Source organism: Eulemur rufifrons, chromosome 24 (assembly GCF_041146395.1).
Source record: "Eulemur rufifrons isolate Redbay chromosome 24, OSU_ERuf_1, whole genome shotgun sequence".
NCBI lineage: Eukaryota > Metazoa > Chordata > Mammalia > Primates > Lemuridae > Eulemur > Eulemur rufifrons.
This window is the reverse complement of record NC_091006.1, coordinates 29,485,662-29,511,094: the sequence shown is the minus strand read 5'-3', so window position 1 is coordinate 29,511,094 and position 25,433 is coordinate 29,485,662. Positions and strand designations below refer to the sequence as shown.

Genomic DNA, 25,433 nt, shown 5'->3' with positions numbered 1-25,433 from the left:
GATTAAACTTTATCATAGATAGATAGGTACAAGGAAAAATATAGTCTATATAAGGCTCAATACTATATGTGGTTTCAGATAACCACTGGGCATCTTGGAACTTATCCCCTGTGAGTAAGAGGAGACTATAGTAATATATTCTCAATAATGAACAAAAACCAAATGTCAATAGAAACAATAAGAAATAGCAATCGCACTCGTAGGAAAAAGCACTTCGCTAAATTCATAAATGATGCAATATGTGTTTTTCCCCCCACTATATGTCTTATAGAGAGCAGTTAAGGATAATTGTTCTCAATAGTACTATTTCTTTAAATTTAATAGAAATAATTGTATATCTATCTCAATGGCAGGTACTTTATACAGTCTGATTTAAGCAAAGGCATTGTAGGTACTTAATCTTTAGCATAGTTCCAATACTTAAATTCCATAATCCAAACATACTGCAATAGTCGCTATAGCCTTCTATTCATATTTGAATTTAGAACATTTTTTAAAGAATTGAAGACTACATTTCACTCCTGTCTGACATGACCATTTGCCTTATAAAAGAGAATTTACTCTTTGGTTATCAGATAGATGGATCTCTGTGATATTTTTGTAGTAATTGGACCCTCTGACCTCACATAGGCAATAAAGTAGAATAAAACTTTATTCTATCAGGCTTTCAAAGTTTAAGAGTTTTAGGTGGTCATCTGTTATATATTTTCAACATAAAAACAAACTTCTTAATAATAAGATCTCTTAAAATGGAAATCCTGAGAACTAGAATTTAAAAAGTTGGAACAAAGTCTTATTTATTAGGGAATATTGGGTAAGTTTTGGTTTATCTGTTTTGGAATAAGCACACGATACCTTTCTTATCTAGGTCCTGGAGCAGTTTTCAGGGTTAATGACTATAAATGAGAAATCTAATCATGACAATAATCATAGTAAAGATAATGACATGCCCAGCTGTGGGCTTTTTTGTTTGTTTTTGTTTTGTTTTGTTCTCATATTTATCTTTCTTGATATTCTCTGAACTTTTAGGATTTATGTTTTAACATGTGTCAGTATTTGGGGAGAAATTGAAGCCATTAATTCTTCAATTATTTTGCCTTCCCTGTTCATTTTTCCTTCTCCTTTTGATATTTCCATTACATATATATGTTACACTGTGTTGTAGTATCCCACAATTTTTGAATGCTCTTTTCTATTCTTTTCATTTTTTTCTCTTTATATTTTAGTTTGAATAATTTTCATTAATCAATATTCAAATTAAATTCTTTCTCATCTGTGCTGAATTTACTGATGAGTCCACCAAAAGCATTCTTCATTCTTCTTACTGTTTTTGATTTCTAGCATTTCCATTTGATTCTTCCTTAAACCTCTACTGACATTATCCATCTGGTGCTGTATGTTGTCTATTTTTCTTATTTCTTAACATATCAATTATATTTACTCTACATCCCTTGATATTTCCAATATATGTGCCATATCTGAATCTGGTTTGGTTGATAGCCTTGTCTCTTTGGAGTATTTATTTTATCGGAAGCCATATATGTTGTAGATAATGAGATAAATAGGGCTTTATCATGAGTAAGTATGTTACTCTTGCTGAGACTTGAGAGCTGATGTTGCAACAATGAGAATGAGTGGCTTCAACTTCCTCGTCATCTTATTTTACTTTAACTTCTTTGCTTTGGGGCTTCCATAGAAGCTGCTCTTCTGAGTCTCTTACAACTTTCTCTTCACCGTAATTCACTGTTATTACCAGAGTTTTATTAAGGTGGTGATAGGTTGTGAGGGAGAGATGTTCTTTAATCTTTGAATTATTTCTCAACCTTTAGTGCACAAGGGACCCCTGTCTTGGGAGTGTAGCCTTTACAATTCTGTCCCTCCTTGAAGGTTGAGCCTTTTTTATCCCTGCTCCTTACTTTCTTCCCGAGCTGCAGTGGTTATGCTCCAGTTCACTGTGTTCTTAAAATCTTCCTTTTTATAAATTAAGTTTTTCTTCCTGTAGGTGAGATAAAGTTGAAAGTAGGCAGGACATACGGCAGAATTCTTTTCCTACAATTGGGATAGAATTACACAGGTGTCCTCTGGTGATGTCTGAACCCTAGAGACGAAGTCTTTTGTACCATAAGGAGAGAACGTTCTGAGCAGTTTTCCCCATGGCTATGCTTCTTTCCTCCTGCCTGGATCATGGCAGGGTGAGGACAGGCTGTACCCATGTTCCTCCCTGTCCTCCCTGTGAGAGCCTAGTGGAATTCCAAAGGAATAATCTGCACAACTGTACCCCAACCCCACTGTGCTGTGACTGTGGTCCCAGAGGCTTTTTAATTTCCCTATAAACCACACACTTGTCTTCCAGCAATTAGGTAAAATTTGTAGTTTAATATTCCTGCTGGATTTATGACTTCTGGCTGCTTCTCTCAACATTAGCAATTCCCCAGATCTTGTGTTTCCCTGGAGATATCTGTCTCTCTGGATTTCAGGCTGACGATTTTCTCTGTGATCTCACTTTTCTAAAGAATCCAGAAAAGTGGCTGCTTTTCAGTTTGTCCAGCTTCTTCTTGTAAGAATGCAATTATGACACCCAAGTTCCTTCCTCTTCTGAACGGAAATCAGAGCCTCCACATGGTACTTTAAGTAATCACCACCAGCAAATGAGTAGTGATGATCTGTTTGGGCATTATCGTGAGAAAAGAAGGAGTGATTCTACTATATAATTGTAATAGCTTTTCACGCTAGTTAATGGAACAATAAGTGATATTATTTTCTTCTTTCTACTTTCTGCTTTTCTATTCTCTCTAATTTCCCATGACAAACATGTACTTCATTTGTAATTAATTCCATACAGAGCATTAGGTACATGTTCATTCTATTTCAGAATCATGTAAAAAATATAGTATAAAAACAAATATTTAGAAGAACAACATCAATTAAAAAAAAAAAAAAAATGAAGCAGCATGAGCACATAGCATTCAAACCATGATGGTCAACCTAATAAATGGAACTGAAGTTCACATTTGTCTCTGAACTTCCAGGAGGCAAGAAAAAAAGGAAGTGGGGTAAACATGATCAATTAACAATGTTCTTTAGAAAGTCCTCAGAGACATAAAAACTTCTTATTGCTAAATTACACAAGAAGTTCCTCAGTTGAAAATATATTTTATAAGATAAATTCTAAAATTAATAATGCCCTCAGAAATGAGACCATGAACTTTACAGTTCCATTGATTCTTGCAACCACAGAGAAAAGTCAAAAGCCAAATATAAATGATATTTACAGTCATAGATAACTCAATGAAGATGGTTCAAGATAAACTAATATGGCCCAAGTATATAGAATTTCTCATTATCAATTTTGATCTTAGAATAGGAATTATAAAATCTACAGGAGATATTTAATATTGCATACCGTGGTAGCTCTATTTCAGGGGAACTTCCAAAGATCCTCTACTCCTTATATTTACAACAAATGTAGTCCTCACTCTCATTGGATTAGGTGGTCTGTAATGCTAAAAGAATATAGTAGAAGTGTTGGTGTGTGGGTTCTGAGGCTAGGCTATAAAAGGCATTGTGACATTTCTGTGTTCTCTTTCTTTTGGATCATTTGCTCTGAGGGAAACCAGGTGTCATGTCATAAGGACACTCATGCATTCCTATATAGAGAGCCACGTGACAAGGAAGTGGGGATTCCTGGCAATAACCCAACTTGGAAGGTGCTCCTTAAGCCCCAAATAAGTGTTTAGATGACTGCAGTTGCAGCCAGTATCTTGACAGCAACCTCATTAGATTCTCTGAGATAGAACTACCCACCTAAGCTACTGCCAAATTCCAGATCCACAAAAACGTGTTGTTTTAAGGGAAGTTTGAGGTAATCTGTTACACGTGAGAGATAACTGATTTATCTATCTTTGAGCAAATCTTTCCTAAATATTACTTGTTTCATCTAGATTTGGGACAGAAACTGGAGATCAGTGCAGGGCTGGACTTCTGAAAAACATTTTTAGTATTGTTTTTATTCTAAAACATTGGTTAAATGTAGTATATTTTGCTTTCGAAACAAGTAAAAGCTTAGGAATTTCACTAACTCTTGCTGGAAGTAAAGATCATCCAAACAACCACACAAAGGCGGGTTATATTAATTCACTTAATAATATTTATTTATAGCCTGCCCTCTTCCAGGCATTGTGTAGGCATTAGGTCACCACAGGCATACAGACTTATGTTGCCCTCTCGTGTGGAATAGTTCTGCACCTGTTCTCCTTTATGTGCAGATTCTTAGTGGAATAACCAGAGCCATTACTACAAAAATGTGGATAGTGAAATGTTGGGCTTGGAAATTGTCAGTGGTCTTCACCACACTCTAAAAAAAAAAAAAAAAAAAAAAATCAATACACCTCTCATGGATTACCTGATTTTTAACCAACCTGCTTTCTTAGTGCAGCTGCCAGGATTAATTATGAGCAAACTGTTCCTCTTTATACTGAATGAATTGACTTGCTGTATAAAGTAATTTGACACAAACCTGCTGATCTTAAAGAACTACCTATCAAAACTAATGGTTTTGGTTTAAGAGTGATTATTATTGATTGAGTCCCTATTTTTGGTTGCATGCTTTATATAAAAATAAAAATTTTAAAAAATGAGGAGAAAAAATATTTGCTTGGAAATGGTTTTAGAGAACAAAAGGGTAGGGATGTTCTAACTCTCAAAGAGTAGCTTACACAATGAAAATGTATAGTAGTAGTTTCTGATAACCCCTATTATTTTCAGGTATAAAATAATACATAATGAAGAGAAGTCATTATTTGTTTCAAAAATCCGTATCACCTTGGGCAAATATGCAAACTCACACATTTTCAAAATTAAAAACTAAAATTTCTGGTACAGTCATTGTTCTGTTAGTGTGACCACGCGACTGCATCCACACACTTCTGTCCTAGCACCAATGTGATCTTCTCTACACCCAGCACTAATGTCTGGAGCTAACTGAAAATTATTCATAATTACTTTGTCAATCTGGCATTTTCACCCAGATAGATGATAGCTACTGAAAAGAGGAAGAGTGTCAATGCAGAAAGAACTTAAAAGCACTTCACTAATTTGCCATTACTGGGGCATGTGATGTTTCATATAAGCAAAATTTTCCTGATTATGGAAAATTGGCTTGTTTATTACTGAAAGGGCTACCACTAATTTTTTTTTTTGGGGGGGAGGAGAACAAGGAAAGAGTACAAATGGAGGTTTCCAAACTACTAAATGGAATAAATGTTTTTATTTTTACTTGTGTTAGTGCTCTTTCATAATTGGAATATCACTTTTGTTGCGTATTTCCTATTCAAGGGTTTCTTTTCAGTAAGAGAAAAAAATTTCTTTAAACGTTTTAAAGTTATATTTTAAGTTAAATACTCAAACTTAGGGTTGTTCAATTTTGTTTATAAACTTATTGCTAACAATATTAATAGAAAGCAATAGTTCATACAAAAAACTACAAATATAAAAAATATTAAATTGATTTCACATTTTGGGCAAATACCACAAGTAGGATTAGTTCTTTGAGAATCTTCCATGGGATTTGAATCGGGTTCTCCCTCTTAACTTTTCTTGTGCATCATAGATTAAGTCCAAATAAAATTTAATTTCTTTAACAGAATTTAGGTAGGACTTTTTAATAAAAGTCCTTGTAACAGCGGCAAGGTGATATTTCATTGTGTTTTAAATTAGAATTTCCCCGATGAAGAGTGATTTTTCATACATTTGTTGGGCATTTGTCTATCTTCTTTTGAAAAGCTTCTGTTCATGTCTTTTGACAACTTTTAAATGCGGTTGTTTCTTATTTTTTTTCCTTCCTGATTTGTTTGAGCTCTTTGTAGATTCTGGATATTAGCCCTTTATTGGATGTATAGTTTGCAAATATTTTCTCCCATTCTGTAGGTTATCTATTTGCTCTGTTGATTATTTATGCATCAAATTTTGCGTTAAGCTTGAACATTATTCCACGCAAACTATTCAGATGATTCAGAAGGCTTTTTGGGAAAATTCAATGAGTGCAGTGCAAATAAAAGTGTTTCACAAATGCCTCAAAGATGGTCAAGAATCTGTTGAAAGTGATCCTTGTTCTGGAAGGCCTGCAACAAGCAGAACACCTGAGAATGTTAAATATGTATGGAGTCAGGTAAAGAGATGCTGGGAGAACTGTGTGAGGTCCCAAGGTGCCTACTTTGAAGGGGACTGGGGCATCATTGTCCTATGTATAATGTTTCCTATATCTTGTATTGTCTTCAATGAATGTCTCTATTTTTCATGTTACATGGCTGGATACTTTCCAGACAGACCTTGTAAATCTGTTGAAATAAACAAATAAAGTTTTCTTGGACTAATTATAGTATAATGAGCTACATCAGGTATAGAGAGGTGGTGCATTGTAATAGAAAATTGTAGGTTCTGAAATTAGATTTTTCTGAGTTTGAATACTGGTTCCAGCATTTTAGGACACTTCTGTATTTTTACCTTCAATAAGACTATCAGGCTGAGAATGTTTTTGATGGGCATCAGTGGATCTCCTCCTGTGTTCTCTTCTCTTTCTCTCACTGACCTGAACTCCTTGATTTTGGACCTCTTTCTTTTCCCCCCTGCAAATCCTTTTGTTTGTCATGGCTTATGGTTTAAGTTTCCAACCGACATATTACATCTAACTTTTTCAGAGCAAGAGATGCAGGAAAACAAATCTTTTGGTCCAACTCCAGAGTGAAACCAACACTGGCTGTTTATTTTTCTTTTGTTGGGACAGTAGAAATGATTCCAAATTTCTCTTATTATCATTAAAGAGTCTTTAACTTTTCTCTGATATTAAAGAATCTTTTCTGTTATCTTGACTGATTTTGGACTAGTGCTCCTGGAAAGTGGTAGTCAAATGCCCTACCCCAAAAAGAAGTGAGAGCTGAAAAAGACAATTGTATTCATATAGACAGATAGATAGAGATGTATGGGTGTGCATACACACGTATATATAGAAATAATATATATATGTGTGTGCGTATGTGTATATATAGAGTTTAGTGATACTTGTCTGCCAGAGTTGATATTGAGAACAACAGAAAAATGCATACAAAACACCTTGCATAAAATAGATATTTAACCAGTTATGGCTATGATTCCATGTTAAGTTTTACTTCAAGTACTATGATCATGCTAATGAATGTTAATTATTTTATTGTCAGTATCTTCAAGTTTAGGTTTTCTTTCACAAAATAATATTTATAAAATATTGTGTCTCATTTGATACGCTTCCCTTCTTCTGCTTCCAACCATTAATTTCATTTTCCCAGCTTCCAATTTGTACTTTTTAACATGTTGAAAATCGAAATAAATATAATCAAAATTTTACTCTTTAAAATTAAGTGCACTTTATTAATTAAATTTGGCTTTAGAAAAGAATATCAAGTCAGTACTAAATTTCGCCTGTTGATGACAGCAAAGTTGAAAGAAAGAGTTAACAATACATTAAGTGTATACATAGTATGGATCTGGAAATAGCATTTCTAGTATTTTGGGTAGGCTAGAAGACTAAAAATAACTTTCATATTTGACTTTTTACTGAATTTTAATGTGGATTTCTGTGTGTGCATGAGGGGTGAGGGCATGTTGAAAGGTAGATTTATGATTAAATTTTAGGTTTCTTAATAATTCAATATATTGCATATTACCATAGTAAATAACAGATTGATTTGGGCATTTTAATTATTGAACATGACCATCTTATTGAATACGAGCATATCTCATTAGATACTGATATGTTTATAGACTGTTTCAGAGCCTGTTGGCAAATAAATTGAAGATGATTACAATGAGCTGTTTAATTTGTCATTCAAAATACTTGATATGTCCAGATACATTTTAATTGTAAATTAATGATAATAGTAGCAAAAATATTTTTAAACATTTGTGTAATGGGTTATCTTACTTCTTTCCTTTCCTAGGAAAAAACCAGAAATAGTTAGTTTACACTCTTTTACCTTCCAGCAATATGAGACAGACACTTGCTGTATCAGGATATGGGAAATTAGAAGTAATGTAGGTTGAAATTTATAGTCTTTCCAACTAACTTTTATGGTCCAAATGTTTGTGTGTTCCTAATATTAATATGTGAAACCTAATCCCCAATGTGGTGGTATTGGGAGGTGGGCCTTCGGGAAATGTTTAGGTCATAAAGGTGGAAACTTCATTAATGGGATTTGTTTTCTCTGAGGAGCTAAAGAGACTAGAGTTCTTGCTTTTCACAATGTGAGGATGCAGTAAAAAGGTGGCCATCTATGAACCAGGAAACAGGCTCTCAAATCTGCTGGTACATCGATCTTGGACTTCCCAGCTGGCAGAATTGTGAAAAATAAATATCTGTTGTTTATAAACTACCCATTTTATAGTATTTTTATAGCAGTCCAAATAGCCTAAAACACTAACCCAATGTGAATCAACCTCTCTATATAATCAAGGTTGTTAAGGCATACCGGGGTCATTCTCCCCTTTACTTTGTTGATATAAAACTGTGTTTTCGTCTCATTTGATAATTACACAGTGACATTAATTACATTTTCATTAGAAAAAGATTAATAATTCTTATGGGTAGAGTTCTTTTTATTAATTCATATAATCTTCACTGCAAGAGTTCCTGCAAAATAGTTGTCAATATACCTAATGTTAATGATGGATAGTAAATTACTCAGAGAGTTTATGTGACTTGCCCTGGATCTTCTAGATAGTCATCACAGATTTAGATTATAATGTTAGACCCTAAAATATGTTTCTCTTCTACTACATTATATTGCATATTTGGTAGATTTATAACAAAGACCTACAAATTGAACATTTTTACAAGAATTAATTTTCTTGTTACTCTGAGTGAATGGAATGCATTTCTTGTTTAATAATTGTGGTCCTGAATATATTTCTATCTTCATTACAATTATTGCAATAGATTTTACCTTCCAAAAATATCCCTGACACTATCTCCTATCCCACACTTTTTCCAACGTGACTGATACTTTTCTCATTGAGAGGTGGGGTCTAGTTTTCTTCCCTGTGAAGCTGGGAGGCATTGTGACTTGGGAAGAAGTGATGTTGTGTTGTTTTCAGATCTAAGTCAGAAAGGCAATGCAGCTTCCACTTGGTTTTCATAGAATGCTTGCTCTTAGAACCTTGCCACTGTGCATGTTCTGACTAAGCCCAGCTGTGGAGAGGAACCAGGGCCCATGACAACTGCTGAAGTCTCAGCTGAAAGGCAGCCCCAGCTTGCCAGTCATGTGAGTGAGCCATCTTGAAAGTGGATCCTTCAGCCCCTAGTTTGGCTATGCTAACTTACACCACGTAGAGCAAAGAATTGTACCTGTTCAGCCCCAATCAAACTGAATATTTGACAAAAGAATAAATTATTGTTGTCATTTCATACACTAAGCTTTGGGGTGGTCTGTAATATAGCCATAGATAATTCAGTTATCTAATGTGCAATTTTCTCTTAAGGACAGTTCCAAATTCTATATATTTAAGGTAAAATAACAAAATGATTAGAGGATATTTGTAAGAGTTTTTTACTTGCTTGCATTCACCTAGGATATGACTGTTTTTTGTCTAATCTACTGTAAAATAAAATATATCTAAAAATGGATAATTACCTCATTAGCTCATTAAGCACTTTATCTTATTGAGGGAGAATACATTTTACAAGACAGCATGTTCATAACAGAAATACTTTTAAATTTCTGGTTTGGCAGAAAAAATTCAAAGCTTAAAAGCAATGGTTGTAATCATGAAGCATTTTTTTTTTTTTAATAATTATTAGAGAATGCCAAAGTCCCTTATGGTATACATGGCAAAATAAGCTGATTAAGAGGCTTAGTATTATTTTTAAATTGCTTAATTGCCATTTAATGAAATAGGGAGCTCCAACTTCCATGCTACCTAATAAAATGGTTACTCTGCAAGGAATGAATTGTTGGTTGCATTGACCTTGCAGAGCAAGCTGGGTTTAAAGAAGCCACATAATACATTTCTACAATGATGGTATAGGGACTGAAAGCCATATTACTGGAAATGTACATGTTAGCATTTATATCCCTTTTATAATTGCTGAAATAATGGCCAACATACATTTAGAAATGTCTGGGTATTCCACTGGGTGCCCTGATTGCAGTCAAACCACACATATGAACACCTCTTAATTGCCAAAGTAATTTCTAAGGAACTAAAATCACAGTTCATTTGCTTTTCCACCCTGCCCTTGGGAACCTGCAATTTTGCTTCATTACAACCACTCAACCTTTAGCCCTCATCCACTTCAGAGAGGTTTGCAGTGTTTTATGTATAATAAAAACAGCACACGTACGCAGCCATGCACAATTCCATTATGGTTGTTAGCATCACTATTTTCAAGTTCGGGATTAGCTAAAGTCAAAGAAAAGAATTTAGTCATCTCAATGCATGTTTATGCCGACTTTAAATATAAACATATCTCCTCCCACTAGCAAGAGCAAATGCATTTTTGGGAGGGGAGAAAAAGCTACCTTCTGTTTTATGTACTGTATCATGTAATCAAACCAAATAGCTTGAAAAGAAAATGGAATTTGAGGAACTCACAGTATATCTCAGATTTCCTATTACTGCTTAAAAACACTATAGTATTTCTAGGGTAAATTTATCCATATCCAATATCCAAACACACACGCACATGCATTATGTATGTATGTACAAATATGTATACATATACACACATACATACATATACCACTAATATTTGTGTGTACATATGTCATATATATATATCATATGTATACATCTTCTGCTTGTGATTAGTTTTTTATCCTTTTATTTATGTCCATTTTTTCTTCACTTTTCTCCCATTATTCACATCTTTCAGTTTTTGTTTTTATCCCATAGCCTGTTCTCTATCACTGAGTAAGCCAACTCCTTCCTATATATGCTATTTGCTTACTTTTAGGTGACTGACTGGAATAAATTCCCCTCTTCTTACATGACAGTACCCAGATTTTCCATTCCTCATCCACTTTTAGTTTATGTATTTTAGATGAAGATAACAGTCTCTTAGTTTGGTCATCAATGTAGCTTGTTCAGTCAATGCAATCCATTCCCATGACTATTGTGATTGCCTCAGGTTGAGTTTGTGACACACATTAAGAATCTGGAAAAGCTTGCAGATCTTCTAGGAAAGATATATTTTCTTTCTACTAAATTTATTAGGCTGGTTTTATAGTAGTCTTGAATAATTGGTGGCCATTTCTGCCACAATATTAGGCTAGCATGACTAAGAATAAAGAGAGACTAAGAGAGAGGTGAAAAGAGATTTTTAAGAATATAGTTAAGTGTTTGGATCCAAAATGATTTTGGTTATAGACATTTCAATCCTGTAAGGCAACAAGAACTCCTGCCTCTCCGACCCCATAGATTCTTTCTGTTGCTGTTGTTAAGTCAACTTCAACTGGATTGCTATTACTTATAACAATAAATAATTTCTGACTATAAAATTCTTGATTTTTTTTCCTGTTCCTACATTAATTTTTGTCCCTTTTGATTTCTCTGTTTGTTGTCTAGAGTGCCCTCCCTTAAGCAGAGTTCTATTTAATTTTTGTTCAGTTTATCTCACTTTTCTGATTGTTTTAATTTCATGTGGCATTACCTTGTCTGGTTCCTTTAGTCTTCCTTCTGTTACTCTATTACTAGTTCCATTATTTTGGCTTTATCCATTCTTTAGCCAGATTTGATGAAAAGTTTGTCTTCTCTACAATATACAAGGGCTATTCGGAAACTATTCAGCCATTGTTAATGGAATGAGAATGGTTACATGGCTGGATACTTTCCAGACAGCCCTCATATTTGCTGCGTAAAGTTGGCATGTTCAGACAAATTCTACTCACAAAATGGAGAAACTCTATGCTTTTCCTACATTATTCAAGGGCAACAATAGTCATGACATTCTATCTCCTGTGATATTTTGCTTTGGTGTCACTATCCCTTGTATTTAGCAGGTAGCCCATTTTAGAACTAATAAAGTCCAAAATCTTTTGGAAGCAGAAAAGTATTCTGAAATATATGTAAAGTAAATAAAATTAGGAGTTTATTAGGCCTATGAATAATTAATAATTCATAAGCAAACAGTATAATTATATTCATATATTACATACATGAAATATAGAGGACCTACAGTAAGGATGTATAATATGTGGTGTTTCTTACAATAAATTGCATCAGTTCACATTGGAAAATCTGTTGGAGAAAATTTCTTTCAAAATGTCATTGAAAATGAACTATATTTATAAAACCGAATTAAGCATAAAATAAAGAATGATATATAAATGGCAATAGATGTGTTGTCATTCTGTTTAAACGACAATCAAAATTCATTATCCTTCAAATAGGAATTGACCTTGCCTTTTTCTTGATCACGATTATCATTTTTGGTCCAAAACATTCATTTGAATTCAAAGCGTGCTTATAAATAAATGAGTAATTATAGCTGAAAGTGACAAGTTTCAAAGATCATCTGGGTGACATCCAATATTCCAGATGGTTTTTGAGGGTTATCCATTTACAATAAATGAAGAAGTTCAATTTGACAAACATTTCAGTAAACCTTGTTATACTATGGGAAGTAAACATTGAATAAGATATAATCTTTATACTTTAGCTAGAGTCTATTATAGTAGAAGATTAATATAACAGGATTGGCAAAAGTTACCTTAGGAAGACAAGACTAAGTATATGTCACTATTTCTGAGGAAGTTAATGAAAGATGCCACATAAAAAATTACAATTGAATAAGAGCTGGAGAATATATCAAATACTGGGTGGAGGTGGGGAATCTATTTCAAGTACGCAGATAAGAATGTTCAAAGAAATAAAAATCTAATACCAATTTGATAGTAAGTACATGTGGTGCTTGTTTTTCCATTCTTGTGATACTTCACTTAGTAGAATGGGCTCCAGCTCTATCCAGGATAATTAATACAAGAGGTGCTAGATCACCATTGTTTTCTGTGGCTGAGTAATACTCCATGGTATACATATACCACATTTTATTAATCCATTCATGTATCGATGGGCACTTGGGTTGTTTCCCCATCTTTGCAATTATGAGTTTATAAAGGAGTATACATTTGTCAAAATTCATTGAATTTTAAATTTAAAATATGTGTATTTAACTGTAAGTAAATTTTATTCATTAAAAATTACACTAAAAAAGACAAAAAATCATACAAAATTTTATGAACAAATATTGAAATGTGTGAGAAAAATAAAGACATTCTAATGTCTGTAAGATTTCAAAAATGTATTTTCATACATTCTGTTCATAAAGCTTCTTGAAGTTGTGCTCCATCAAATGAAAGGGATATTTCAGTATATACCAAGACATGGAACACAAAAAACAGAGACTACAACTCAGAGATTAGGTATAGTGACTTCCCAAGGTTATTCCAGGTCAAAAACTATGCATTAAGTTTAGAGGACAACCAGTTCAGATTGGTTGGGTTTCCAGTTATCTTGAAAGATTTCTTCAGGAAAACAATTGTAATATTGTCATTAGGGCAGCCATGAGACTCCAATCATGAGTTTATAGTTCACTGAATAATAACAAAGTGAACACACTCATCTTATTGGTACTACAGTCAAGTACCCCAGCCCTGAAGCAATCACAATCCCCTTTCTCCTCCCAAAGTTAACCACTATTTAACTTCTAACACCATACAGTGACTTTTCCTGTCTTTGAAAATTATATAAATGGAAGCATAACATTATATACTGTTTGGTTATGCCAGCTTCATTAATAGAGTTCAGAAATGTAGTCTGTCTCTATTCTCTTGAAGAGTTTTAAATAGGTCTTATTTTTTGTTTCTACAAATATACAGAAGTGACTGGAGAAGACACCTGGTTCCCAGTGGGATTAATCTCCAAGTGTCCTGGAAACTTGCTTGACAAAGTATCCTTTATTTCCTTCCTTCTTTCCCTATTTGACTTCTCCACTCCCCTGAAAGTCTTTTCTGGGATCGTCATCCAAATAAACTATTTATGCGTGAGTCCTTGCCTCAGAGTAAGCTTTATGAAAACACACACCAAAACAATTCTAATGGATGCCACTGGTTCTACATTCAGATGTTCTTGGGTTCCTTTTGCTGGTTCTCTGTCCCCTTCTACTAACTATCGTATGTTTTTATTTTATTTTATATTATTTTATATTATTTCTATGTATACATTTGTTGTTCTCTTCATGAGACTTCCCTTAAGTGTCTTTTTCTGGAAGTATCTTAATAAATCAATTGCATAGAAATTCCCTCTCACTGTTTAATTCTAGGAAATCAGGCTTAAGACAGGAATCTTCTCCATCTTTCTCCTATTCAATCATCTCTTCCACTCTATGACACATATCATTTGTGTTTTTAATTAAATATTCCAAGTCATTTAATTTTTTGATAGCATAGGAAAATAGTAATCTATAGAATATTTTTCCTAGGGCGATTTTTTTTCTTAGTTTATTCTCCATCTTGGCATGGGCCACTCTATCTTTGCTTTTGTAGTGTTTTCGCATAGACCCTAGTTTAGTCCCTTTCTATTTCATACTCATTTTTAAACAGAGGTAATTATAGATTAATTTATCAAAAATAAGGTAGGTGGGAAAATATCAAAGAAACTGGTATGGGCAGTTAAGAACTGCAATTCACATTTGATTTAGAAAACAGTATTACTGAATCAGCTAGTCATCTTCAAAGTGTTTTCATGTGGCTTAATAGGATTTAAATACTTGTCCTCTGACTTACAGAGATGCTCTATAGGAAAGAGATTCTCTTTGTTCGTATCTGTTTTAGTGGTTATTGCCAAAATCTGCAAAGCTAATTTTTCCTCTTTCTCCTATATTTCTAGCCTTTCAAAGAGTTTATAAGAATTTTTCTGAACTGATATAAATACTTTTTGAAGTAATTGAATGCAAAAAGTGACATTACTTCTATTTAGAGAAGATAATTTTAATTCTATTTACTCATATTTTAAATGCCAAGTTTAGAATAATGTTGGTATTTTAATAGGGATTGTACTGAATCTGTAGATCACTTTGTGTAGTATAGACATTTTAACAATGTTGATTCTGCTGACCCATGAGCATGGTATGGTTTTCCACCTGTTTAGGTCCTCTGCTACCATCTCTAATCATTAGGGAAACGCAAATTGAAACCACAATGAGATATCACTTATCTCCACTGGGAATGGCCTTTATCAAAAAGTCCCAAAACAATAAATGTTGGCATGGATGCGGAGAGACAGGAACACTCATACACTTCTGGTAAAACTGAAAACTAGTACAACCTCTGCGGAAAGTAACATGGACATACCTCAAAGTGCTACAAGTAGAACTACCATTTAATCCAGGAATCCCATTGCTGGGCATCTACCCAAAGGAAAAAAAAGACATTCTATAAAAAAGACATTTGCACTCAAATGTTTATAGCAGCACAATTCACAATTGCAAAGATGTGGAAACAACCCAAGTGTCCATCAATACATGAGTGGATTGTGTATACCATGGAGTTCTACTCAGCCACAAAAAGCAATGGTGACAACCTCTTGTATTATCCTAGATAGAGCTGGAGCCCATTCTACTAAGTGAAGTATCACAAGAATGGAAAAACAAGCACCACATGTACTCACTATCGAATTGGTATTAACTGATCAACAAGTGCACATACAGTAGTAACATTCATCAGGTGTCAGACAGATGGGGGGGAGGGGGAGGGGGAGCGGCATATATACACCTAATGGGTGCGGTGCACACCGTCTGGGGGATGGACACACTTGAAGCTCTGACTCGGGTGGGGCAAAGGCAGTATCTGTAACCTAAACATTTGTACCCCTGTAATATGCTAAAATGAAAAAAAAAATTAAAAATAAAATAAAAATAAAAAAGATATAAATCATACATTGAATTACTTACATATCCTTGCTGAAGAGTAAATACATATCACTTAAATGTCACAATCAAGAGGCTTATTGTTTGTTCTTAAATCATTTTGCAAATGATTGTACAACTCTTCTGCAAGCTAGCGACTTCAATCATTAGGTATAATTTTGTTAGAGATGAACTACAGCTAGACTTAATAAAACATTTTTGACATGTTAGATTGTTAAATCTTACTTGGAAATGACAAAATTGGTATTAACATGATCTCTATTTGATAGACTAGAGAAGACTGAATGATACTGAAAAAAAAATATATATATATATATACACAAACACCTATAGCATCAATTTCTGTATTAGATTCCTTCAAAATTTATTGAGCCAAAAATCTGTAAAGGAAATTCAATTTTCAAGTGAATTCCATCATAAAATTAGAGACAGTCTGTTACAGTCTGAGTTTTGCGCCGAAAAATCATTAATCTGCCATTCTGCTTCCGTAAAACCTGCTTGCTACCCCCAACACAGAAATTCCTAAGTGACTACAATACCCATGTTCTGCGTAAGATGATTACAGCCCCTACGTTTTGCGTGAAGCTATTACAACACTCATGTTTTGCGTGAACAAGATATGGCCCAGAGCCCAAACTGCCCAGATGCTATTACACCAAAGATAAGAAAATGACATAATGTTTACTCAAGGCTGTTTGTACATGTGCTTGCTGTGTCTTAGTAATTGTCCATCCACAAACTTCCAATATAAAAACTTTCTGTTTCAAAGGCTCATGGCTGCTTTCTGTGCCGCCTTTGGGCGGTGCAGAGAGTAGTCTCTGGCCAGCTAATAAAGACTCCTGATTTGGCTCAATTCGGTCTTTATGACTTTCTTTTGCTTCTGGCTGCATTCAATTCAGTAGAGCCTGACACCAATAGATGCCTATGAACCCTGTACATAGGATATGCTTTACTGATAATATCACAGTTTTATATCTGAGATAAAGGGTAAATATTAGTAGGGAAATGTAAGTAGAGGAGATAGAAAGGTTTAGTGTCCAAGGATTTACTGAAAGTGATAAAGGAAAAATTTTAGTTTATATCTTCAAATATGCACACACTTTTTAATAGTTCACTTATCTCTGTTAAAGGGAAAGAAGCTATTAACACGTGTGAATTTTTGAGATATCTGGAATGTAATTTATAGGACTATGTAATAAATCAAGATAAGATTTACAGTGACAGGATCATGGGGGTTAATATAGCTACAGTGTGTTAAACTAAGATTACATCCATTTTATTTTGTTCATTCACAGGATTACACTTTATAGGAATATTTAGAGATAGGAGCCCATCAAAATGATACTGTTTGGAGTAAGAAAAGATCTAAAAACCATTCACATTTTAAGAATATCCAAAGGAGCAAATACTTATTAGGTATACTGATAACCTGTTTTCAAATAACTGAATGCCCATTATGTGAAACAAACAACAAAAAAGATAAGACAATAAAATTTGAACAAGTACTAAGAGTTGAAAGTACAGTTGATATCTGTTCAATATAAGAAGTAATTTTCTAATGATCATAAATGCTCCAAAATGAATGCTTATGTCACAGATCTGTTTAACCAGAGGATAGAAAAATAACTCTTTGTTGGAGACAATTTTCTTTTATTTGGAGAAATTCTATAGCACTTTTAAAAAAATGTATTTTGTCTTCAAGTATGTATGTGTATAGCAGAAAATTTAGAAAGTGCTAAACTTGAAATAATATGTAAATTTGACATTAGTTCTACGAAACAAATAATCACAAGAAATTTTTGATGTGTACCCAAAGTTGGGAATGTTGGTAGTTGACACAGCTCAAAATGCTAAAGGAAAATCTTAGTAGGCTGGGGAAGATTACTTGATAGGCTGGTGTCCAAACTATGATTTGAAGGAAGGGATAAATATACCAAAAACAATTGAAAAAACATGAGAAGGTAAATGCATAGAGCATTACAGATGTCTATAGTATGAGGAAGCCTGAAGTGAGAGATGAATTTAAATGGTGAGGAGTGGCTCCAAGCTGAAATACACATACCTATGTATGGTTTTTCAGGTCCAACCATAGGCAATTAAAAAGATCTTAACTGGAAGGCATGATAGGAAAAGTACCCTCCGCACACCAGACTTGGGGCACAGCCGTGAATCACAGTCTCTGAGGGGAGCTGCTGTCAAGGTTTCAGGGTCCACCAACTCCATTCCCAACCCAGCCTCCTCTGTTTGGAGGGCACTTTACAGGGGGCCTTTGCCAGAAGGCTTTCTCTCAGTTTTCTCAGAACTTTATGGGGGTCCTTTTATCAGTGGAGAGGAGAAGTTTGAAGACAGTTTTCTTTGTTGTGACTCAGTACTTAATAGTTTTTAATTCTTTTTCAGTTTTACAGATATATAATTGAAACATAAAACTGTGTATTTTTAAAATACACAATGTGATGATTTGATTGTGAAATGATTAACACAATCAAGTTAATTAACATAACAATCACTTCACATAGTTACTGTTTTTTTGTTGTTGTTGCTGAGAATGTCTGAGATATAAACTTTCATTTACAAGATGAGTAAGTTCTGAGGATCTAATGCACTCAGGACTTTATGACTCCAAGTGCCCTCTTGCTTATTCCAGCCCCTACTCAGGTTTATAAAGCCTATAAAGCCACAGGAGCTTTTGGGTTGGGGCTCTCTCATGTTTGTGCTCGTCCACCTGACCACCTACTGGTGCCATGCCAGGGGGAAAATGGGATAGTGGAGGAGTTGGGGCTTTCTCTGGTTTACCTCTTATGCAGTCACATATCTCCTAACGACAGAGATATCTTCTAAGAAATGTGTCTGTAGGTGATTTCATCCTTGTATGAACAACACAGAGTGGATTTACACAAACATTCATAGTATAACCTTACTACACACCTAGGCTGTACGGTATGGCCTATTGCTCCTAGGCTACAAAACTGTACAGCATATTATTGAACTAAATAGTGTAGGCAATTGTATTTGTATTTGTACTTGTGTATCTAAACATACCTAAGCACAGAAAAAAGGTACAGTAAAAATATGGTATAAAAGATAAAAATGGTACACCTGTATAGAGAACTTACCATGAATGGAGCTTGCAGGACTGGATCTTGCTCTAGATGAGTCAGGGAGTGAGTGGTGAGTAAAGGTGAAGGTCTTGGACAGGGGTGGGGACCTTTTCATGTTGGAAGTCCACATTAATTTAACTGTAATCAGATAGGGCAACATTGAAGAAACTTCAATTAGATATACATAGAAATGTACATTATTTTGTAAAAATCTATTATGTACTTAACAATTTTAAAAAATGAAAACTATCTGTTAATTTTAAAGTAATTTTTTGTGTGTCTACTTTTTGTTGGAAAGCATTTGAATATTTGGTTTCAGCATGAAGGTCTGCAGTTTCAGTTGATCCTCTAGATGGATATCAGTCATTGATGACCTTAAAGGCATCTTGATTTGGGTTAAGTAAGAGAATGTAGATTTGCAGCAATAAGTGGTTGAAAACCAAGAAAGAATTTTTGGGGCATGTTCCCAAAGGTATGGGCATTTTTATATGAAAATTTCAATTGTATCTTTCTTAATATAAAACAATGACATTAAAATGTCATCTATTGAGAGCTCAATCAATTCCATCTGTAGTTCTTTGGGTGTCTTGGTAATATCAACTAGGTCAGGCTGAAATGCTAAGTTGAGTGTGATGTCATGATTCCCAAAGTCAGAGAAACTTTCATTGTATTAATTAATTAATAGGTCTATAAAAGCTGCATGTTCTTCAAATGATTCTTATATATCATCCTGCTCATCAATGACTTTTACTAACTGGGAAAAATGTTCATCTGAAATTTCCTTTTGAAGAAGAAATGTTTTGAAAAAAGATAGTTTTTTTTTTTGAAGTGCTTGGATTTTTGCCACATATCATATATATATAAATATATATATATATATAGACTCATATATAGACTTATATATATAGACTCCTATATAGACTTAGTTTTACCTTGCAAAGAAACATTCAAGATATTAAAAAATATTCTAAAAGTAATCTCTGTGTTGGGATTAGAGGTGATTTTTTTCTGAGTTTTCTTTTCCTTTAATTTTACACATTTTTCTAACATATGAGCATGTAAATAAGATAAATTTCAAGTTAAAAGACATACAATGTAGAAATGTTACTAGAATGAACTTAACATATGAGATTTTCCCTCTTGAAGCTCTTATGATAAAATTGAGTTTTTATTTCTAACAAAATTGTATATTAATAATATTTTTCTTTTAAAAGTGATAAATAATCCTATGATAGTGATTATCATTATTTTACTCGAAATACGTAAAACTCCTTTAGGTTCTTGAGTAACTTTAATAATTTTATTTAGGGAAACAACATATTTAGTAGTAGATTAAACATGAAAAATGAAAATACTGGAAATTGAGAAAATATAAATTGCTAATTTAAATTATATTTATACATTTTTTACTTTTCTGGCTGTCTTGCATTTGCATTAGAAATCAATAATTTCATATGAGTAAAAAACAGTAATGAGCTAAAAATGACATAACGGAGGAGGAGTGTATGAGTATACATTGTCAAGGAAAAATGGAATGGAGTAAATTTTGTTGGAAGAAAATATTTAATTTTCAAATAGTTTTATGGAAAATTTGTAAATATTTTCATTTTCTTATCAAATATCAAGATTGCTTTTTGAATATTTTTGTTATTAAAATGTAAAGTGTGGAGAGTTTGGCATCAGATCATTTCCATTTGTCCTGAAACATGGATTAGAATACTGATAGTATTGGTAGTCCCAAACTAGCTGCTTCAACTAGGCTGAATTTTACTTGTTGGAGCCATCTCAGACAGTATTCAGTTAGACACATTTTAATTTTGTACACCCTTTATTTGGGGAATGGTAGAGACTGTACATGAAATTGCACCTAAATCTAAAAGGCAATGGCATTTTTGCCCTTATAAGTTTGTAGCATCATTTTTGAAGTAAGAGCCATGACATTATATTGTCTACCAAGTATATATTTACTGACAAGTCCATCCATTAAAACTAGTTGCAAAAAATAAGCAATCCTTTGAATATTTGGGAATCATTGTGAATGATTCAAATTAAATTGAGATTATCTCTTAACATGAGGTCTATATATTATCATATGACTGTGGCTGAAGCAAATGATATTGGAAAAAGTGAGCTAGACTAAGTTATTTGACTCAGATATACCTGAAGAAAAAACAAAGGAAAATATTCGAGAACTCAGCTTTACCTCACTTGCTCTTTCATTCATCCATTCATACACAGATAGTTGTTGTATTTTACTAGGAATTATAATAGGTAAAAAGAAAGGACTTGATGAATAAATCTGTCCTAGAGCAAATGTTAATCTGTGACAATTTTAAATGTTCAAAATTTACAAATATTCACATGGATGATTAGATGTGAGTGGATAAATAAGTCCTTCCTGGTATTTTAAGATCATTTGTTAACTATGAAGCTAGAATTTTAGTCTAGTTTTATCTGATGTATGGGGCACATAATGCATCAGTACTGAATGAAACTGACTTTATCATTCTGGGTACAATTATCAGAAGGAAGACACTCAATATTTGAGTTGAGTTTTGGATGCAGCAAAAATGTACTAGCTCATAATAAACTTTTAATGATCACAGTGCTTTTCAGGAAAGTGTCTGCCACCTCACATGTTTAAAGTTCACCAGCTAACAAATGCAAATAAAATATTCTGCTTTAAAAATATATTTTTATTTTAAATATTCTCTGATGATTCTTTTGGTTTTATATCACCTTTGAGTTTTTTACTATTTCACCATTTCAGTGAACACTTATATTTCAGAAAAATCACATCACTGTTGATTTCAAATGTCAGAACCTGTAAATCTAAATGTATATCACCAAGGAATACTTTATGCTTACAGGGATATGTTATAGGTTATATTATACACACTTCAGATTTTTTACTTTTGAAACCAAAAAACCATGAACAATATAAAATTTTATCTTGTTACACCAGATTTCTATAAAGCACAGAAGTAAAATAATAAATAAAAGGAAAATCCTGAAGATTGAGGCACAGAAATATGAAAAGCACCTAAAATCAGTTATCAAACCATATAAAATTATAAATGTGAATTTGCCATTATTGCTTAACAAGAGAAATGTTGAGACCTGTAGTTGCTTTTCTTCTCTCTCTATCCTATTCCTGCCTCTGTTTAAAAAAATTCTGGAGACTCTGTCTCAAAAAAAAAAAAAAAAAAAGTTTAAAAAAATTCTGTTCTCATATACTCAGTCCTTATTTATCACACATGTTAGCTATATTTCATATCTTTTATTCTACTGACAGGGAAAAAAAAACCAGAAATAAAACCTCCATTTATCTTCAGGCTAGCATTACTGATCATACTTCATATGAAGTAATGATCAATTTACTGCCCTGTAAGACTGGAAATAATTAAATTCTAAAAGTATAGAATGGACAATGACTGTAGGCAAAATTAAAATGATTTGTGTATATTTGGCACATTAAATTACTTCATAAAATATATAATCATAATTTGTTTTTTATAAAAGAAAGAAACTTTAAGCCCAATGTCTTAGTTTGTGTTTGAGCTGGAAAGCAGAGTCTGAGACCAGAGCTAGTATGCAGGTAGTTTATTTTGGGACATGACCCCAGAGAAAATGAATTATAAATATAAAAGAGGCAAGGAGGTAAAACTAATACAAAGCTATAGAATAAAGGTGATGTCCACTGTGGGCGTTTGACCAGATCCTCCTGGAACCCTCTCAGTTGCTATATAGAAAAAAAATTAGTTATTCACTGAATGCAGTAAAGTGGTGAACATTTTCCCATTACCAACCATCTTTCAGTGGTCAAAAGTTCCCTTGGGGTGCTCTAACACTTGCACTTCCAGGTTGCCCAATTCTCCTGGCCATTCACATAGGTTCATTTGAAAAGCCCTGGAGCAAAGATGAGGCAATAGGTGGTGAGGCTGAGAAGAGTGGAAAGTTAAAGTGTCAGTCCCACCTACAATGAGGGGGTAGAGCCAGCAATGGCTGGAGGTGGTGCAAGAGCATTTAAGGCAGGTATCCAACTATTAAAAGAGAATTAAAGTGCTGTATTACATCCCTAAATTAAGAACTTGGATTTTAATTAAATGTAGAGAAATGATTGGATGATTGTAGTTGAGATCTTTGTTACGAAAGCCACGTTATCTGATTTTTCATATAGTTTATTATGAGAAATAAAGTGAATAAAATATTTCAACATTTACACTGCAATAATGCCATATGTATTTTGTTTTTTTCTAACATAGTTGCTTTTGGTTGAACAGAATCAGATTGAGTTTCTGAAATATATAATCTCCATACCAATAAAAAAAAAGATATTTACACATAGGCTGGAGTAACATAGAAAGGATTCCCAAATAGCTAGGATATCTGGCTAAGTGCGCCTTGGTTCATTTACCTCCCTAAAGATGCAATTACAGGCATATCTCAGCAAGGTTGGATTCCAGATCACTGCAATAAAGTGAGTCACAGATTTTTTGGTTCCCCAGTACACATAAAAGTTATACTTACACTATACTGTAGTATATTAAGTGTGCAATGGCATTATGTCTAAAATAAAATGTACATACCTTAATTAAAAATGATGCTAAAAAATATTTACAAACTGAGCACATGCTGTTAGAAAAATGGCTGCGGTAGACTTGCCACCAGCCTTCAATTTATAAAATCATGCAATATCTGCAATGTGTAATACAGTAAAATGCAATAAAATGAGGTATTCCTGTACTCAAAAATATGATTAGTATCCTTATGGTATACCAAGTACTTAAATATAACTTCATATCAATCTTTTTGTATTCCATGACTATCCTATAGGTTTTAATGAAAGAAAGGCAGTGTTGAAAATTAAACTGTGGAAAAGTGAGTTTAATTGAATCAAAGTCAAACTATTGCCACAACTGGAAAGATTACTTAAAGGCCTGATTACATCCAATTTATGGGTCAATAAAGTCATTTTCAAACATGGTGGAAAGATCTTGTCGACATGATCACAATTTTCTCTAAATTCTACATGCTCAGTTTCTAGTCTCCTTCTTTTGGTACACTCAGCCCTCCTTATCTGCAGATTCCACATCCACAGATTCATCCAATCAGGGGATGAAAATATTTGGGGAAAAAATAACAATACAATAACAAAAAAATGACAAAAATTTTAAAAGAAACGGTATAACAACTATTTGTATAGCACTCACATTGTATTAGGACTCATAAGTAATCCAAAGACGATTTAAAGTATGTGGGGAAAATGTGTGTAGGCTGAATGTAAATATTATAACACTTTATATAAAGAACTTGAGCATCCATGGATATTGGTATCCAGGAGGGCACTGGAGGCAATCCCCAGTGGATAATGAGGGATAACTGTGATACTGTCTTTTCTATCTGTAAAATTATCTTATGTTTCCAAGGAGATTATTTCCTCCAAAAATATATCCAACATCTAGAAAAGCACTCTGTTATAACAGATGATCAATGAATGTCTGCAACTTTTGATTTACCTTCACTTCACATCAAGGAGAGACTTTTAGGTTGTAGGTTTTAAAATTATATCCTTCACATAGATAATGTTATAGAATCCTAACAATAACCTCATGTGATTGGTATTTTATTCCAAAGTGAAAATGAGGAAACTGCCTAATTGATAAAATGATTTAAAATTCTCAAATAAGTAATTGTGGAGCCTGTGTTGAGTCCAGATATATAGATTTCAACTACACATCTTTTTCTACAGGATCAATATACCTTTCCTGTGACATAATAATAATATATTTTACATGATAATGTGTTAGATTGATCTTTTATAGAAAATCTATACCTTAAAGGGTAGATATATGGCTACATTCAAATTGAACAGATGTTTTGTGAGCCATACATTTAACCTAAAGAAATATTTATACAAGTCCTTTAGAAGAATTACATGTTTACATTTTTTTTACCCAAGGGAATTATCTCCATGGTATCAAAGAAACAAGAAGATGTATCTATAGCATGAGGAAAACATGCCCATAGCTTTCTGTTTTGTGAATCATTATATTAATAAAACTCTGTATTATTCTGAAGTTTCAATGAGTTGAATGTAAGTATTTATACTAATCTATGTCTATGTTTATTCTAACATGTATATAATCATCTCTAATTATTACCTTATCTATCTATAAGTGTTAATATATGTATGGGTTCATAATATCATCTCTAAACCTAGTACAACAGGGTTCATTCTGGCATCATCCCTTGCTGATTTGTAATTTTCATCTATGACAGTGAGACACTTGGCTCCCATTATCTGCAATATATCTATTTATTTGTTCAAGTGTAGTATATATGAAAAGTAGTTTCAGAAGAGTTAACTTGTACCTCTGCGA

At 33.3% G+C, this 25,433-nt stretch overlaps 1 long non-coding RNA gene across 1 annotated transcript in view; it reads right to left on the bottom strand.

The window, feature by feature from the left end:
- Positions 1-25,433, bottom strand: part of LOC138374599 (uncharacterized) — a 202,577-nt gene that overhangs the window by 28,777 nt on the left and 148,367 nt on the right. The window contains exon 5 of the long non-coding RNA XR_011231387.1: positions 19,066-19,188. This is a non-coding gene — a long non-coding RNA (uncharacterized lncRNA). The remainder of the gene's footprint in view (positions 1-19,065; positions 19,189-25,433) is intronic.